This window comes from Aquarana catesbeiana, linkage group LG05, assembly GCF_042186555.1.
Source record: "Aquarana catesbeiana isolate 2022-GZ linkage group LG05, ASM4218655v1, whole genome shotgun sequence".
Lineage (NCBI taxonomy): Eukaryota > Metazoa > Chordata > Amphibia > Anura > Ranidae > Aquarana > Aquarana catesbeiana.
This window is the reverse complement of record NC_133328.1, coordinates 465,530,302-465,548,916: the sequence shown is the minus strand read 5'-3', so window position 1 is coordinate 465,548,916 and position 18,615 is coordinate 465,530,302. Positions and strand designations below refer to the sequence as shown.

The 18,615-nt window shown below is 41.4% G+C and overlaps 1 protein-coding gene across 7 annotated transcripts in view; it reads right to left on the bottom strand.

The window, feature by feature from the left end:
- DLGAP1 (DLG associated protein 1) overlaps positions 1-18,615 on the bottom strand; it is an 834,809-nt gene that overhangs the window by 346,420 nt on the left and 469,774 nt on the right. The window lies entirely within an intron of this gene.

Below are 18,615 nucleotides of genomic sequence, written 5' to 3'. Positions count from 1 at the left end.
ACTGACCTACATACACTGACCTACCTGACCTACACTGACCTACATACACTTGACTTACATACACTGACCTACATACACTAACCTACACTGACCTACCTGACATACACTGACCTACATACACTGACCTATCTGACATACACAGAGCTACATACACTGACCTACATACACTGACCTAACTGACATACACTGACCTACATACACTGACCTACACTGACCTACCTGACCTACATACACTGACCTACACTGACCTACAGTGACCTACCTGACATACACTGACCTACACACACTGACCTACCTGACACACACTGACCTACTTGACATACACTGACCTACCTGACATACATACACTACCCTACCTGACACACACTGATCTACCTGACATACACTGACCTACCTGACATACACTGACCTACATAGACTGACCTACATACACTGGCCTACATGCACTGACCTACCTGACATACACTGACCTACACTGACCTACCTGACCTACACTGACCTACATACACTGACCTACCTGACCTACACTGACCTACCTGACCTACACTGACCTACATACACTGACCTACACACACTGACCTACCTGACACACACTGACCTACCTGACATACATACACTACCCTACCTGACACACACTGATCTACCTGACATACACTGACCTACCTGACATACACTGACCTACACTGACCTACATACACTGACCTACACACACTGACCTACCTGACACACTGACCTACCTGACAGACACTGACCTACCTGACATACATACACTGACCTCCATGGTATAATGACCACCTTTGCTTAATGAAGGCAGTCTCTCAGAGAATTGAGTGCAGGTGGTGCCATTTTGGCCTGACTGTTCATTATCAGCAATCTTTCTGGAAGTAGAGAAGAGGAGAAGGAGGAGGAGAAGAAGAAGATACTGGGTTCATCCCATACCTGACATACATACACTGACCTACCTGACACACACTGATCTACCTGACATACACTGACCTACCTGACATACACTGACCTACCTGACCTACACTGACCTACATACACTGACCTACACACACTGACCTACCTGACAGACACTGACCTACCTGACATACGCTGACCTACCTGACATACATACACTGACCTACCTGACACACAATGATCTACCTGACCTACCAGACATACACTGACCTACCCGACATACACTGACCTACCCGACATACATACACTGACCTACCTGACATACACTGACCTACATACACTGACCTACCTGACCTACACACACTGACCTACCTGACATACACTGACCTACATACACCGACATACACTGACCTACCCTACATACACTAACCTACATACACTGACCTACCCGACATACATACACTGACCTACCAGACATACACTGACCTACATACACTGACCTACCTGACCTACACTGACCTACACACACTGACCTACCTGACCTACATACACTGACCTACCTGACACACTGACCTACCTTACACACACTGACCTACCTGACACACTATATATAGTGTATATATAGTATATGATTTTTTTTGTAGGTCTTCTTTGTCTTTGCTTATTATTCCTCTGTATGTGGAGACTTCAGATGACACCCACTGTGTGCATCAGAAGTCTCCCAAATTTATATTTAAGACGATTATATTTAAATCTCTCTAAGAATAGAAATGTTACCAGCATACCTACAGTACTGAACTGGAAAATTACATTCGAAAATTTAATCTGAGACAGAATTCTGGTTATTTTCTCCGAGTATTCTTCACCATTAAGTGCCAATAATATTTTGTGATGGTGTGCAATTAGACATCACTTTCCCAGGGTCCACCTATGTGGAGGTACATTCCTAGGGTATTGCATTTCCCCAAATTCAACATGTATCTAAACTGCAAGTATGATTTTTTTTTTCACTCCACTGCAAAGTTATTGCAGCATTATGAACGTGCTTTCCACTTGCCTCTAAAGATTCCATGGTATGAGATGACTCTAAAACCAAGATCACACAGCTCTTCAAAATGTATTGTTTCCATCTTCTGTAAACAAACTAGTTTAATGTAGCATATTTTTACTTGTAGAGCAAAACCCTCCTTGGTGAATTCACTGTCCTAATGAATACAATGAAGTTAATGTAAAAAGTAATAAATGCTACTGATTTAAATTTACCCTTTGCACTGTTACAAATGACTCACCACAGATATTCTAATTAAACATTAATATGATTTTTGGCAGGCAGGATTGGAATGCACACAGCATGAAACATTATATGTTGATCTCCCTAATTAAGCCCATTACAAAAGCTTAACAATCACAGGGTACTTAGAATTATTAGTTTGGATTATTAAGAAGAATTTGTTAAACGCTTGTTGAATATAAGATGAACAAGAAGAGACTGTGATGTCCTATTACTTCAAAGCAGTAGTTTATTTACCGCATTATTCAGAGCTTATTTGTGATCTATATCCCCCAACATATTCTTTTGGTAAACTACTCCATGGTGCTTTAGCCCATGAACAACTATGTCCACCTGAACAACTCCAGCTCAGTGTTGCCTGTTCACCATTTATTTCCCAGTCTACTGAGCTAAGACCTTTCAAGTCTTTTTTCATGCCATTCATCCATCTCACTTAGGCTTGCCCCTCTGTTTTCCAATTACAAACTTTTATTACAGTGCTGATTTATATTTTCTTTTACCACTTCATGACAAGATGTCATTGATGTCAAAGAGTTAGAGCCCTGTCACACACGGTAAAGCGCCACTAGTTGTAGCGACGCTTTACTGCCGTCTTTGCAGCGCTTTCCGGGAGCTAGCGGGGCGCTTTTAACCCCCGCTTGCGCCCGAATAAAGGGTTAAAAGTGCCCGCAAAGCGCCGATGCCCTTTACAGGCGCTTCGGCGGTGCTGCCCATTGATTTCAATGGGCAGGGGCACTTTAGGAGCGGTGTGTGCACCACTCCTAAAGCACCTCAAAGAAGCTGCTTGCAGGGTTTTTTTTTTACCTCCTGCCAGCGCAGCACCCCAGTGTGAAAGCCCTCGGGGCTTTCACACTGGGATTGCAGATGAGGCTTTTTTCAGGAGCTTTACAAGCACTACTTTTAGCGCTAAAGCGCCTGAAAAATGGCTCCAGTGTGAAAGGGGTCTTAAAGTTTTTATTTGGTGTACTTTTTTAATAAATACCTTGTGCATGTGGTTTATTAAAAGCTGCCAAATGGATAAACATACTGTAATGATCTGTAACACTGTATTTCTTTCTCTGTGCACAACGATCGCACAAAGAGAGAGTGAGTCAAATGGGAGTGGTTTCATAATTAACTCTCAGGTGTGGAGCTACTGGGCACTAATGAGGAAATCTGCTGGGCCTGCATCCCTTTACATGGGTTCCTTTTGAAAGTTTCTTTCGAAAAATGACATTTTTGTTGCAGGGGATGCCTGAAATCTGACTTGTATCTTAGGCAGACTTCTGGGAAAATTGGTGAGCCAATCACACAAGCAGGAAATTATGTTTCTGGGGAGTGGCCAGTACACACTCTGTGGTGTACGTTTATCAAACAGAGATAATTTATCTCCTCTGGCACCCTGTTTATGAAGCAGAGAACATTTGTTCTCAGTAGGAGAACAGAGGAGACGTTTTTCCTCTGAAAACACCTGAGATCTGAGTAGAGGGGGGGGGGGGGGCTGCCTGTGATCTCCTGAGATACCTGTGTGATTACAGAACAGCTGAAAATAATAAGCACTGGTACTTTTTTTAACTCACAGTTTTTTTTACACACATTTTTGGCACATTCTTTAAATGTATGTTTTGGCCCTTTTTTATTGCTCATTTTGGCATTATTTACATGCATTTTGCTGGTTTTTAACATGCCGTATTTTTTATTGTGCATTTTGGTGCTTTTTTAAACACACATTTTGGCCCTTTAGCGCACATTTTGGCACAGGTTATTTTAACACGCATTTTGACGCTTATTTTATTTCATTCAACCGGCTTTTATTGGTACAGTCAAAAAAGTATACAATAAGAACATTATCACAGTAAATGTCAATAAGAGTGACAATAATTACATCCAGAGGCAAAAGGGGAAAAAGACATCCCATGTAGGAAGGGAATTACAGTTAGAGGTGATAGGGGGTTCAGCAATTCAGGACAATATGGCAGAAAATATAGAAACATAGTTTGCATGGTACAGCAAATATGCAACCTTCTCATGGTTCCCACTCCACTGAGAGTGATATTAAGAACATGGCAATTTGTATACAAGAACAAGTATAGGGAGGGGGGCTTCACTATATAGTCCCCGGGGCTTATAGCCACTTATCCCAAATTTTATCATATTTGGAAGGACAACCTCTATGTTGATATATGAGTTTTTATGAGTTTTTTGTACTTTAAACCATTATTTACTTCCCTTAGCCACATTGTAAACTCAGGTGGGGTAGGCCTCATCCACTGTTTTGCTATGGTTTTCCTAGCAGAGAACAACATTTCATTTAGGAATATCTTAATGAATTTGTTGATGCCTGGTTCTGGGTATATGCTTAGTAGGCACGGTTTGGGGTTTTGTGTGATGGGGGAGCCCATGGTGTCGTGTAAGAATTGGACTATGCCTTGTGACTATGACTTGTGCCCAAAAACCTTGTATCCTGGGACAATCCCAGATCAGATGGTAGAATGTGCCCGAAGCCTGAATGCACATAGGGCAGTTGGCGGTTTGGTCCTGTCTGTACCTTGACACTCTAGTTGGGGTAAGTTATGCCCGATGGGTGATGTATAGCTGTGTGAGGTGGTCTGACAATTTGGGAGATACCAATTTGCAATGGTCTAGTGCTTCACTCCATTCCTCTTCCGCTTCTTCTAGCGCCCCAACATTTTCCTCCCACCTACCCTTTAGTGCGTAAGCAGACCTACTCGCAAAGGGTGTGAGCAACATATTGTAGAATGTAGATATTAGTTTTTTAGGATCTGAGCTACATATTACAGCCACAAAGGGGTTCACTTCAAGTGGGGTAAAACCCACTGAGAATTGCCCCTGGATCTCCATAGTTCCGAGTCTGGTAAGGAGTGAAACTCTAGTAGGTCAAGATTAAACCAAAGGGGAGTGTGTTCATGTAGTGATGGTGATTGAATTTTGGTCAATATTATGTCCCAGATACATCTGTAGTGATGTAATAGAGACGTTCTATCTTTGGTTAAGTTAAGATTTTGCGTTCGACCTAAAATGGTTAAAAGAGGGTCCCTGGTTGAGTGTGACCATTTGGGGCAAAGAAAGGTTAAGAATCTTGCTCTATCAGTTTTCACAATATGGAACAGTTGAGATAGTTGTGCTGCTATATAATACACATTGAGGTCAGGTAGTGCTGTTCCTCCCAAATCAGTAGGGTTCTTCAATTTGTGCCATGGAAGTTTATGCCTACTTTTCCCCCATATGAATGTTTTAAGATAACATCCATCGCCTTGAAGTGCCTAAGCACCAGATATACCGGGGAATGCCAGAGTATATATAAGATTTTGGGTAGCAACACCATTTTAACAAGGTTAATGTGCCCCATGACCCCCAACGGCAATCTGGCCCAAATTTGAGTCTTGTGCTTGAGCATCTCAAAGAGAGGTTGTACATTTAGTCTAACGTAGTCCGCCGATGTCCTGGTAACGTGTATACCGAAATATTTAATACGATCAACTCTGCAGAGGGAGTTGAGCTTGCACCTGGGTCTCTGGGAAACAATCCAGTGGAAGTATTTGTGATTTGTTCCAGTTGATTTTTAGTCCTGAAAAGGAGCCAAATCGTTCTATCGTGGCTAAGGCCTTTTGTAGTGCGTCTGTCGATCCGTCAATGTATAACAGTGTGTCATCGGCATAGGTGCTGACTGTCTCTGTTATGGGCCCTATTCGAAGTCCCGCAATATCTGGGTTGGACCTCAAGGACACTGATAGAGGTTCTGCTGCCAGTGCGTATAATAAGTGGGAGAGGGGACACCCCTGATGTGTGCCTCTGGTAAGGGGAAACTGATCGGATGCCCAGCCATTCGCTACAACCCTGACCACCGGACTCTGGTATAGTAGCTGAACCCACTTTCTAAACCTAGGTCCTATACCGAATTGTTTCAAGCATGTCCAAAGATAGGTCCATTCAACGGAGTCGAATGCCTTCACTGTATCTAGTGCAACTATCATTCTAGTACCCGTATTGTCATGTTGTGTCTGCAGATTGATGAATAGTCTCCTCAAATTAAAGGAGGTATTCCTGCCCGGCATGAAACCTGCTTGATCCTCATGTATAAGGGAAAGAATAACTGTGTTAAGGCGGGTAGCTAGGATCTTGGCAAGGATCTTGACATCAACTTGCAATAGGGAAATTGGGCGATATGATTCTGGATGATGTGGGTCCTTACCAGGTTTGGGGATCAAAACTATCATGGCTTCACGCATTGAGGCGGGCAGAGTGGAGGTCTCAAATATGTGATTGTATAGTTTGTGGAGTCTAAGTCCATCGGAACCTGGTGACTTGGAACGGGGGAAGGCTGCTATGGCTTCAGCTATTTCTTCCGTGGAAAGGGATCTATCAAGATCCGTCATCTGTTGCACCGTAAGATGTGGCAGTTGTATCTCGCCTAAAAAAGATTCAACGTCTGAGTGGGCATTTCCTACTGTCGAGGTATATAGGTTAGTGTAGAAGTTCCTGAATATTTCAGTAACTCTTCTGGGTTCTAGTACCATCGTACCATCGTCAGAGCTAAGTGAAATAACTACAGCAGGGCGGTCCTCACAATGCAACAGGTAGGCCAGTAACTTACCGGCTTTTTCGCCATGTTCAAAGAGGTTTTGTTTGCAAAAGAATAATTTACGTTTCGATTTCTCATACTGAATCTGCGTGACCGCCCTGGAATGCAGCTTAAGTGTGGCAGCTCTCTCTGGTGAGGGGTTATGTAGAAATTCCTGCTCTGCTCTAGTCAGATCCTCTATCACTTTCTCCAGATCAGCTGCAGAGGCTCGTTTTAAACTATTAATTCTCGTAACCAGGGTAGATTTGACGTATAATTTAAAGGCGTCCCAGACTACGTGAGGCGGGGCAGAGCCATCATTGTCCGCAAGAAATTGTCCCCATGCTGCCAAGATATCATCATCCTCTGGCAGCAATGTAAGCCAGAAGGGATTCAATCTCCAAGCAGCAGGCGGTTAAAGGGTAATGTTAAGGTGGCCCAGCTTTGGCGCTTATTTTACCATGTAGTTTGACACTTTAACATGCATTTTGATTCGCTTTTTATGCATATTTTGGCAAACAGCACATTTACTTGCCACTTTTGGGGTGCCATTAACAATTAAAGGCACCACAATCATATCATGCATTCTGCATGTGTTTCCGGAATGCACACAAAAACGCAGGTAAAAAGTGAGCCAAAATACATGTTAAGAAAAGCACCAGAATGCACATGAAAATGTGTTAAAATGCATTTTAAAAAACAAGGCAAAATGTGTGTTGAAAAAATCAGCAAAAAGTGCATCAAAACGTACCAAAATGCGCACAAAAAAAGGCCCAAAAAGCCAAATTGAACATTTTTTGAGCATGAAGCATTGTGCATTTTTTCGATGCGCATTTTGGCATGTTGGTAGCGCATTTGTCAAATGACAAAATGTGTGGCAAAATTCATGTTTTCTAACTAGGTTGGTTAGATGGAAAGGGCAAGAGGAAAGGGAGAGGGGGAAGAGAGGCAAAAAGAAAAAAATTGGGGGGGGGGGAAGGAAAGAGAGAAATAAGTAGAGAGGGAGAGAGAAGGAACAGTGGGAAAGGCTAGGCTGAGAGGGGGGGATAACTACCCGTGGTTGTCAGGAGACCTTCATCAAAGGTATATTATTGCAAAAATAGCGCAAACCAAACGTTTATCCAGGTTAGCTGGCATTGGAACTCATGATACATGTGTATATTGAGGGGTGGTTTGGAATTGAAACGAACAGGACCAGCAAGAGGTTTATTTAGAAAGAGTATTGTGTGAAAAGGCAATAAGCGCCTCCATTTCAGTGAACTTATTGATTCTCTGGAACCATTCCTGTATTGAAGGGGCTTGTGTCATAACCCAGAGAACCAGAATGCAAAGCTTGGCAGCGTATAGCTCTGAAGAAGGATCATGTCCAGTAGATGTGTAAAAGGCAACCTAGTTTTGAACTACATCTCCAGCATAGGTTTCAACACTGATGGTGAGAATTTGTGGATGGTAGTCGGAACTCTGTACCAGTGTGTCAGAACCCTACAACCATTTTCTTGTACTGTCACATTTACTGATCCTTTTTGAATGTTTTCAAATATGTGCACCCATTGCTCTTCTGTGAGTTCTAGAGTTACTTCTCCCAGAACTGGCAGACCCTATCTTGTTTCATAGAGTGCTTAGCAAAAAAGAATGAGTATATAGTTGAGACGGGGGAGGAGGTTATTTACTATACTTTACAGTTATTTACTGGCAAATCCACATTGCACTGCAAGTGCACTTGGAAGTGCAGTCGCTGTAGATCTGAGGGGGACATGCAAGGAAAATAAAAAACAGCATTTTTTCTTGTACATGATTGTATAATACAATCAGCAGAGCTTCCCCTCATTTCAAATCTTCCCCTCAGTTCTACAGCGACTGCACTTCCAAGTGCACTTCCAAGTGCATTTGCAGTGCAAAGTTGATTTGCCTTTAGTAAAACATTGTAAGGTGGGGCTTAGAAGCAGTTGGTCATTGACAGTAGGTGGAACATATTTAGGGGTCAGCCAAGGGGTGGTGGCAGGGGGTGTGGGGACAAGGTGTCTTCTAACTCTACCCATTGTTTTGTAGATGCATGAATTCCCAGTCCATAGTCACGTAAATCGGTGAGGCCTATGCCTCCTTTGAGTTTGGGAAGGGCTAGGTGATCATATTTGATACGGGGGCATTTGTTATGCCAAAGGTACTTGATGCACATGGTTTTGTAAGAGGAGAAAAATGCGGAAGGTAAGTGGATGGGAATGGCTTGCATAATGTAAACAAGTTTGGGTAGGATGTTCATTTTTATTATGGCGGCTCTTCTGAATCAGGAAAAGGAGGGGGTGTCCCACCTTTATAGGTTCTTTCTTATAGCAGTCAGTACCGGTGTAAAGTTCAAAGAGTACAAGTCAGGAATGTGGCCTGGGAATTGAATGCCTAAATATGTAATTGCATTAGTTTTCCAGATGAATGGAAAGTTGTTCTGGCAACGGGTCACTGTTTCCATAGAAAGGGAAATGTTTAAAGTGGATGTAAACCCAATGTCATCCTTTCTAAACTACTCCCATAGGGGTTATCTATAAGGATATACATGCCTCCTGCATGTATCTTTACCTGTCAAATGTCTCCCCTCTGTCTGTTATGAGACCCGAAAAACTGCAGATTCTGTGGGTGGGTCTGTTGTCTGGAGCTCGGTGGGTGGAGTTGTGATATCAGTAGACTCCCCGCCCACCTCTACACTCCCCTTGTCAATATGCGTTTTCTCCTGTGTATTTCTAACACTGAACTTCTGCTATGATCTCTAACATCCAGTGAAAAGACAGGAAAGTAACCACATGACTTCAGCATGCCAAATCATGCTGAGATGTGGAACAGCCAATCCTTGCAGAGCTGCTGAAGAAAGGAGTGGGGGAGGGAATTAAAAAATAATGCCTGTGTCTTAGGCTGTCACTCAGAGCAAGGGGGAGTAATTGACAAAGTTTTTCTCAGTTTGTCAAGATTTTTCTCACTGAATAATAAAAGAGGATTGCTCAGAGATGGATTAACCCTGTGTGGCAAGACTGGGCTCAAATGATAGGAAATCTTATACTCTACATTATGATATCAAAAAAAAAAAAAATTCGGGTTTACATCCACTTTAAGGCGTAAGATTTTTCAAAAATAATTTAACATTAGAAATGATCTTGAAATGTGCAAAATCTATCAAAAAGGTTGGAAGAGTGATGTGGAAGTCTGAGAGAAAGAGTAAAATGTTGTCTGCAAAAGCTGCAATTTTAAATTCATGCCCAGATACTGAAAGTCCTTTAATGTTTGAGTTGTCTCAGAGTCGACTGAGGAAAGGCACTAGTGTGAGCACAAATAGGATTGGGGAGAGTAGGCAGCCTTGAGGTGTTCCGTTTTGGAAGGAGAAGGCATTTGACAAATGGCCGTTGACTCTACCTTGGGTGGTAGGGTTTGTGCATAGTGCCATAATCAACTTCAGCTTGTTTGCCCAAAGGCCAATGGCTCAGAAGACTGCAGACATATAGTCCCAGGCCACTCTGTTGAATGCCTTCTCCGTGTTCAGTGAGAGAAAGAAACCGATTTGCTTAGAGGAAGTCAGCCAGGGGTGAAGAACAAGGGCCTTGATAGTGTTGTCTCTAGCTTCTGGACCAGGGACAAAGCCCACTTGATCCTTGGCCACTAGGGATGGGAGAAGTGGGAGTAGGCAGTTGGAAAAGATCTTCATGTAGAGTTTAGTGTCCACATAGAGGAGGAAGATGAGGTGATTATTAGACACTAAGGTGTGGTCTTTGTCCTCTTTGGGTATGACAGTCACGTGGGCTTCCAGAAGGTGATGGGGGAATGCGCAGGGGATGTGAAAGAGTTAAATGCTGAGAGAAAGGGGGCAGCAAGGATAGCCCTGAAAGTTTTGTAGTATACGTCTGTAAAGTCACCAGGGTCAGGGCTCTTTCCTGATTTCATCTGCTTAACCACTTGTGACAGTTCCTCTATTGACATAGGGTATTCAAGAGACTGTGCCTTGTTCTGGCATATCGGTCATGGGGCATATCGCCTTAAGCAGACTCGTATAAGCGTAGCTCTAAAGGTTGAGGGGTCTTTGGTTGGAGTTTGAGGAGGTAGGTTATCCAGGTTTGTGTAATAGTGCTCAAAGCATGAAGCAATATCCTTGTTATTTATTTCAAGTGAGCCATCACTGAATTTGGCATATCACAGTGCATGTTTTTTTAGCCTGTAAGGCTCTGGCTAAAAGTGTGCCACTTTTATTGCACTGTTCGTAGAACAGTTTACACATCAGGGTGAATTTTTGTCTTGTTACTTGGTTTAATTCTTCCAGCGTGTGAGATCAAACTTGTGTACGTTCTTGTAGGACTTATAAGGCCTGTTTTTTTGTGCAATGCTTCTAAGTTTTTAATTTGGTTAGTCAGATCTTGAATGGTGCCCTGTTTCTGTTGTTTGCATTTGGATGCCATAGCTAGGAATTCACCTCTGAAAACACATTGATATGCTTCCCATTGGGTTAAGGGGTGCACATTAGAAGTGTTGTTGATTTGGAAGATGGACCTGAGGAAAGATTGGATGTGATCTAGATTACTTTTGTCCGTCAAAAGGGAGGCATCAATGCGACACTTTCATTTTTTTCGAAAAATCTCCAGAAACGATTGCAAAATAGAGATTGGGTGGTGATCCCAAAGGAACATAGATTCAATTGTGGCCTGCTTAAGAAGGTTAGGCCTTGTTGGGTTAAGAAGAAGTAATACATTCTGGAATATCTGTTGTGAGGTGATGAACAATATGTATAGTCTTTATCTTTCAGGTGAAGGGTACGCCAATTATCGAGTCGTAAATGGTCATGAAGTTGAGACTGTATCTGACGTAGAGCTCGGTAAGGGAAGGGAGGAGGAACTAGTGAAGGAATCCAATATGGTGTTAAGAGGGACATCCATATCACCTCCAAAGATCAATATCTCAGATTGAAACGCAGAAAGAAGAGACATAAATTTGCTAAAGAAGGGAACTTGTTTCACATTCGAAGAGTAAATGTTAGCCAAGGTGATTGGCCGATTCCCCAAGCTGCCTTTGAGAAAGAGGTAACGGCCTCTAGGATCTAACAGAGAGTGAGTGGGGTGGGATATTTTCAGATTTTTACTGAAAAGGGTGATGTGTCCAAGGATTATTAAAAACTCTCATTGATTCTTTTAGTTGAGCAGAAATGTTTAAATACTAAAAAAAAAAATCTGGTGATCTGTTATTATTACCATTGTCATCTACCAAAATACATGTGCCTTCATTATTTTTAGCATAAACAACATTTACTTTTTGTTCTGTTTTTATCTGCATTAGAGAAGAGCTGGTTTTACATACTTTTATCACAGTTCATGGGAGGCAGAGCAAGCTGTAATTAGTTTTATGTAACTGCATGCAAAGTTGACATAATTATGTGCAAAAATTAGCTTCTAAAAATACATGCCACGGAGAATAGAATGTGGGGTACAAGGACTCTTAACATAGAAGAGGAATCATTTTACAAAGACATATTTGCAGATTATAAAACAGTAACAGATGTTTTGTTTATATTAATTGTCTATTAATAAGACATATCTAGCTCACTGGAATGCTAACTTTCAAGAACAAGAACAGCATAAATATGCAGATATGGTCCTCCATTGCCGCCGTCTTTTATATCATACAAAGTGTACAGTTTCTTCACGGGACCGAAACAATAGCTGATATTGTGAATGGGAGACAATCATGGTGGAGGTGGTGGGGTGGGGATCAGAATGAACACATGGACAGGAGCTGTTGCAGGCAGTGTTTGGGGGCAGGGGTTGCTATTGGAGGTAGGAACTAGTTATGGGTGGGGAATAAAGGCTGGTGAAGTGTATGCAGAAAATGCATGGAGATCTTGCATTGAAGTTGTATAGGAAAAAGTGGCATGTATGATGAAGGCAGGAGGTGAGTCTTATTTCAAGGTAGACACATCAGAGATTTTAATGAAAGCTTGTAGAAAATGAGTGGAAATGTGCTGGAATGCGTTAAAGGCCCACAGAAAAACAGCATTGTATTGTATTATGGAGGGGAGATAAGACAGAGAGTGGAATGTGAGATGAAGAGGAAAAGAAGAGGGGAAGAGAAGAAGATGTCTTTCTTACTGAAAGCACATAATGGTGCATCAGTGGTACAAAACTGTGAATGAGTAGACTAATATGTGGGAATGAATAGGAGAGTGGAGAAAGAAGGCTGCCAAAGTAGATCATAGACAGGAAGGGGTAGGGATGAGTCAGAGACTTTATTAAATTGCATTTGGTTGAGATTTAGCTTTCTGCACCAGCCAGCATACTCTAAAATACAGGTAGCAGTGCCTAGCACTAAGAGGACTTTGGTATGCAAAGTGAGATAAAAAACAAAACATGCCCTATAAGGAACATGGGGCTTGGAGGGATCAACCACAGTGCCCAGCTGTAGACAAGCTATCCAACACTATGCAGGGAAGGAGAATCTTCTTGTAAGATCTGGGAAACTCCAAACTCCTTAGGATCACACTGGAGTGATTGTGACATCACCCTTGCCTAGGCACTGCAAGAGAAAGCTGGGAGCGGGGTAAGTCTATTTAAAACCACTTTAATGTGGAAATGTATTATGGGCATGCAGCGCAAGGCCTGCTTTAAGATCACTGCTAACCAAATGTTTCATGAACCATTATGATAACGGCCTGTATATTGTCTGAGATAAACATAATATTTTTTCCAATGACCCATGGAAATGAAGCAAACATATCAATTCTTCCCTTCTCACTAAGAACAATACAATTACACTACTGAGTTTCAGCGATAATATCCCATTATTGCACATCTACCATACTTTGTGGCCTGTCACATTCATGTAAAGCATCTGGACCTACTCATCAATAACCTCTAGCATGTTACAACAGTTGAGTAGTCATTTTTCATACCAATAAATAATAGCATATCATATAGCATAACAACAGCATATGCACCATCCCTGTCTTAATCCATAAGCTTATATCTCAGAGTCACTTTCCAAGTTCTAAAAAAAAGATAAAAAGTAAATGAATAAAGTAACCATGATAAACCATGATAAAGTCATGGTTATAAAGTTAAAACATTTCTTACCAAAACACAAAAACCTAAAGCTCTCGTGTTTTTCTTGCTCTGGTTCTAGAGTTTGTGTACACTTTATTTTTGTTTTGAGCTGCATTCTGTTATGTTTAATTGTAATAAACAAATCTGCTGTAAACCGCTCCCAATCTTGTCCATTTTAACACTCCACTAATGAATGATCCTTATCTCACCATCTCTACATTATGTTATTCTTTTCTTTCTTTCTCTCTCCTAGTTTCCTTTTATTTAGTTTACATCCTGATGTGCCCACCAGTCCACAAATCACTCATATAAACCCAGAAGACTCCCTTTCTATGTCCCATGCAGGTACACACTGCCCTTAGTGTAGCACCCTGACAAGCTAAATGAAGTTTTTTGTCTCTGCTGTACTCAGCGGAGCAGCAATCAATTTTCTAGGTCTGGCCAGGTTTCCCTAAGTTTGCTTGTTGATTGCTTCTGTCTGCCTCTGGTTTCCAGAAATAGAGTAGGAGAGTTTGCCACTAAGTTATGAATATTTATCTGACCTCAGCCAATCCGTAGGAGGAGGCGTCTAGAAGGTGGCGGGGGAGAAGATAAATGTTTGGGAATCTTGTTTAGCAGGGTTATTCTTCTGGGGTTGCTGCCCCCTGGGAGGCAGCCAGTGTATTGAAGAACTGTTGCGTGAGCTTGACTGAGAGCCTGAAGGAACTTGGACTAAAAGATATTTGATGGAGGGCATCACCTGTGGAAGCTGGGTTGAAGAAGGCCCTTCTCTCTCACTGAAGAGTGTCTCATGGAAGCTGAGTGGATGACATATGTCCTTGGACATTTTGAGTGGGACCTTGGCCTTAGACTTTAGGTGTGTATGTTCTTTAGGGGTTAATGCCAAAGATTGCTGTAGGGACTGGGACTGCTCATATAGAATCTCAGATTATCTGGCCATCCCCTGCCTCCAGTAAAGACTACTGCTAAAGGATTTGTTCCTGGGAACCTGTCTTCCTGTACCTGTTTTGATGTTTTGGGAGTATCCTGCATCCTTATCCCTCTCTACTGTTCTCTTACTGTAATAAATCTGAAAAAAAACAACCCCTAGACTGAGCCTTTGTGTGCTGGGGTGCTTGGAGCTGGTGACTGGGCCTGGCAGCCTCTGAACAGGCTTCCATACATTAGGGGTAATAACTATTTTAGCATATACAGTAAAGTTGTATGCCAGAGAAATGTCTGACCAGTGCGCTATGAAATACAATTCCCCTTTTAAGCTGTCTATAAACTCTTTGGGTAGTTGTAGTTGGACAGGAAAACGTGAATGGACACTGTGACTTATCAAGACACAACCTTCCTGACTGATCCTAAAGGAAGAGATGATTGGCTTGGTTGAATTTTTCTGCTTGATAGCTGCAGTTTTTTTACAAGATCAGGTATGCTGGGGTTATCCTCCAACTCTCTGCATTCACTGCTCTGTAGCTATTGTCATAGTTCAATGAAAACCTGAAACATGCATTTAGTTACCTACGTACCCACTATCTCTTCTGTGTCGTATTTGGCTCTGGCAGAATTCTAGAAGAAGGTCCCTTAGACAACCTTGCCCTCAGTTTACCACCTAGTTCTTTAAACTCCATGTGCTGTGTATTTTGTCTTTAATTTCAACAAGGACCCCCAGAAACCAGGTATGAAATGCAGTGTATTCAAGTGTTTTAAAAAGACAAGGAATCTAAATGTAAATGCATTTTCACAATTTGTCACTCACTGCAATATGGGTTCTAAGCCACATTGCTAGTGGAATTTCACAAAGAGGGCCATACCAAGCATGAACAGCATGCCAGGGCTACAAAGCACAAATAAAGAATTACAATTTCTCCAATGAAGGTAACAAAGTGAGCTACCAAGACAGTAGGAAATCAGAATTATGATGCACAATGCAAAGAATTGATGCGTTTCCAGTGATAATAACAATGTGAGCCAGACAAATACATCAGGAAAACAGAATTGTGGTGTGCAGGAAGAGTCAGTCATATGAAGAAAACACAGCTTCAAGACTATGGTGCACAAGGCAATGAACTGACAGTTTTTCAGACATGGTAACAAAATCATGCCAAAAGAGGTCAGCAATTTAGGGGCTTGTGCATAAAGAAAGAATTGATACCTTGCAAGAGCAATGAAAAATGGGCCATATCAAACTGAACTGCATCAATAGTTTTCAAAAAAATGTACAAGTCTGTTATAATGTGTACAATTCGATACGTTAACCAAAGGTCTCAACTGTCATGGAAAAAAGTTTTTGCAAGCAAGCAAGTTCTAGAGAAAGCAGTTTGATTTTATGTGAATTTTTTTTATGAAAGTGTAATATAACTGAAGAACTTGCAGGAGATCAGCAGGTAACACAGCAGTCACACCTCCAAGTATTGCAAGAATAAGTTCTTGTAATCACATTGTGTGAAAACACAGTTACTTGTATCAAACTAATGAGTACAGCAAATATAGTTGCACAGCAAACGTTTCCCTATATATCATTTTATAGAGAAATAAAACCTGCGTTGCACTACAATTGGCCTTGTAGTAAATATAGCTTTGCTGCAGCCGAAGATCTCAGAAATGACTATTGGCAGTCTGACAAATGCAGTGTCCCTTAATGTGAGTGTCTGATATTATTGCATAAAAAGTGGACTTTTTTCCTCCAAAGTGAAAGTCCCTAACAATTTTATCATTGTTAGTTTTGCAGACAAGAAAAGAAAATGCATCATCATTACAGGCACTAACATTATGGCTCAATAATACAGCCAACGCCACTGGCTTTTCCTCTCAGAGTGAAATCGTCAGCAGTTTTACAATTGTTAGCTTTGCAAGCAAGTACAAAAAAAAGTTTTCCTGCCTGAGTAATCTGTTTGCAGTTCAGTAAACATGGTGACACTGTGATGACTTGTATAATTCTGAGATGTAGAACTGCCTGGAGTTTTTTAAATAATAAAGACGCTGATAAAAACAGAAATGAAACGAAAAAAGCAGTACATCAACAGTCTTCCACTCTCCTATATAGTAAGTGAAGCCTCTACCTAGCAGAATCCCACTCTACCCTGTTTCCCTGAAAATAAGACCTAGCGTGATTGTCAGTGATGGCTGCAATATAAGCCCTACCCCCCAAATAAGCCCTACCCTGTTTCCCCGAAAATAAGCCCTACCCTGAAAATAAGACCTACAAGGACTTTAACTAGGGCTTATTTGGGGGGTAGGGCTTATATTGCAGCCATCACCGACAATCACGCTAGGTCTTATTTTCGGGGAAACAGGGTATCTCACCCTTCTTCTTCTCAACATAACACATTAATGATAGCTTACTCCTTGGTGCAGAGATTTTTAAATGGGCCCTTCCCATTTGCTTCACCTCTGCCTATTGGCTGCTGCAGACAGTGAAAAGACTGTAGTCTTGGCCACAGAAGATAACCGAGATAAAGGGGATGATGTCAATGTCAAAACAAGTGCGCAAAAGGTAAAAAATAACAACACTCATTATCCACAAGCACCTGGCATCAGCTCTGACATCAATTAGTTTATATACCTCTATATATGTCATGTTAGTGATATGTCAAATAAATTCTTGCCGACCGCCCTATAGCAGTTTTACTGCTACAGGGAAGTCGCACTGTTCAGCATCACATATATCACGTATATATACATGATCCTGCACTTCTAGGTATCAGGCACAAGTGCGCACCTCCAGTGGCTCGCTCCCACTGTGATTCTACACAGCAGGAGCTGATCAGCAGGTCCCGCGGACCCGATATCAGCCGACATCCGCTGATCGTTCGGTACACAGGCGGAACAGGCGGATCTGCTATATAAACAAGGCAGATCACCCTTCTGTCAGTAAGGAAGGAAGGCATGGATCCTGTAAAGCAGGAACACCAAGCCATGCCTTCCCCTAGTAAAAGCACCTCCCATACTACATCAAAACACCAGCTAGGCACATAATTAACCCTTTGATCGCCCCTGATGTTAACCCCTTCCCAGCCAGTGTCATTAGTACAGTGACAGTGCATATTTTTAGCACTGTAATAATGTAGTTGGTGCCCAAAAAAGTGTCAGTTAGTGTCCAATTTGTCTGCAGTAATATCGCAGTTCTGCTATAAGTCGCTGATCGTCGATATTACTAGTAAGAAAAAAAAACCCCATAAAACTATCCCATAGTTTGTGGACGCTATAACTTTTGCCAAAACCAATCAATGTAAACGCTCATTGTTTTTTTTGTTTTTTTACCAAAAACAATACATATTGGCCTGAATTAATGAAGAAATTTGATTTTTTTTTTAAATCTTATTGGATATGTATTATAGCGAGAAAATAAAAAAATAATTTTTTTTTTCCTCAAAATTGTCAGTTGTTTTTTGTTTATAGCGCAAAAAATAAAAATTGCGGAGGTGATCAAACACCACTAAAAGAAAGCTTTATTTGTAGTAAAAACGACAAAAATGTTATTTGGGTACAGTGTCGCACGACCGTGCAATTGTCAGTTAAAGTAATGCAGTTCTGTATAGTAAAAAATGACGAGGTCAGGAAGGGGGTAAATCTTACGGTGCTGAAGTGGTTAAAGATGAATGAATAGATACACTTTATATAAAAAAAATATAACAGTATAGTCAATAATATTGCCAGCAGCAACACATATGTTTAAATATCTTGTAGAATAGTTGCATGCTGTGTTACTGGCACCCATACCTATGAATTTAAATGTCTTTCATTAACATTACCTATTACTAAGGCCTTTTATGTAAAAAGACAACCACTAGCTGGCATGCGTGTGCATGACAGAC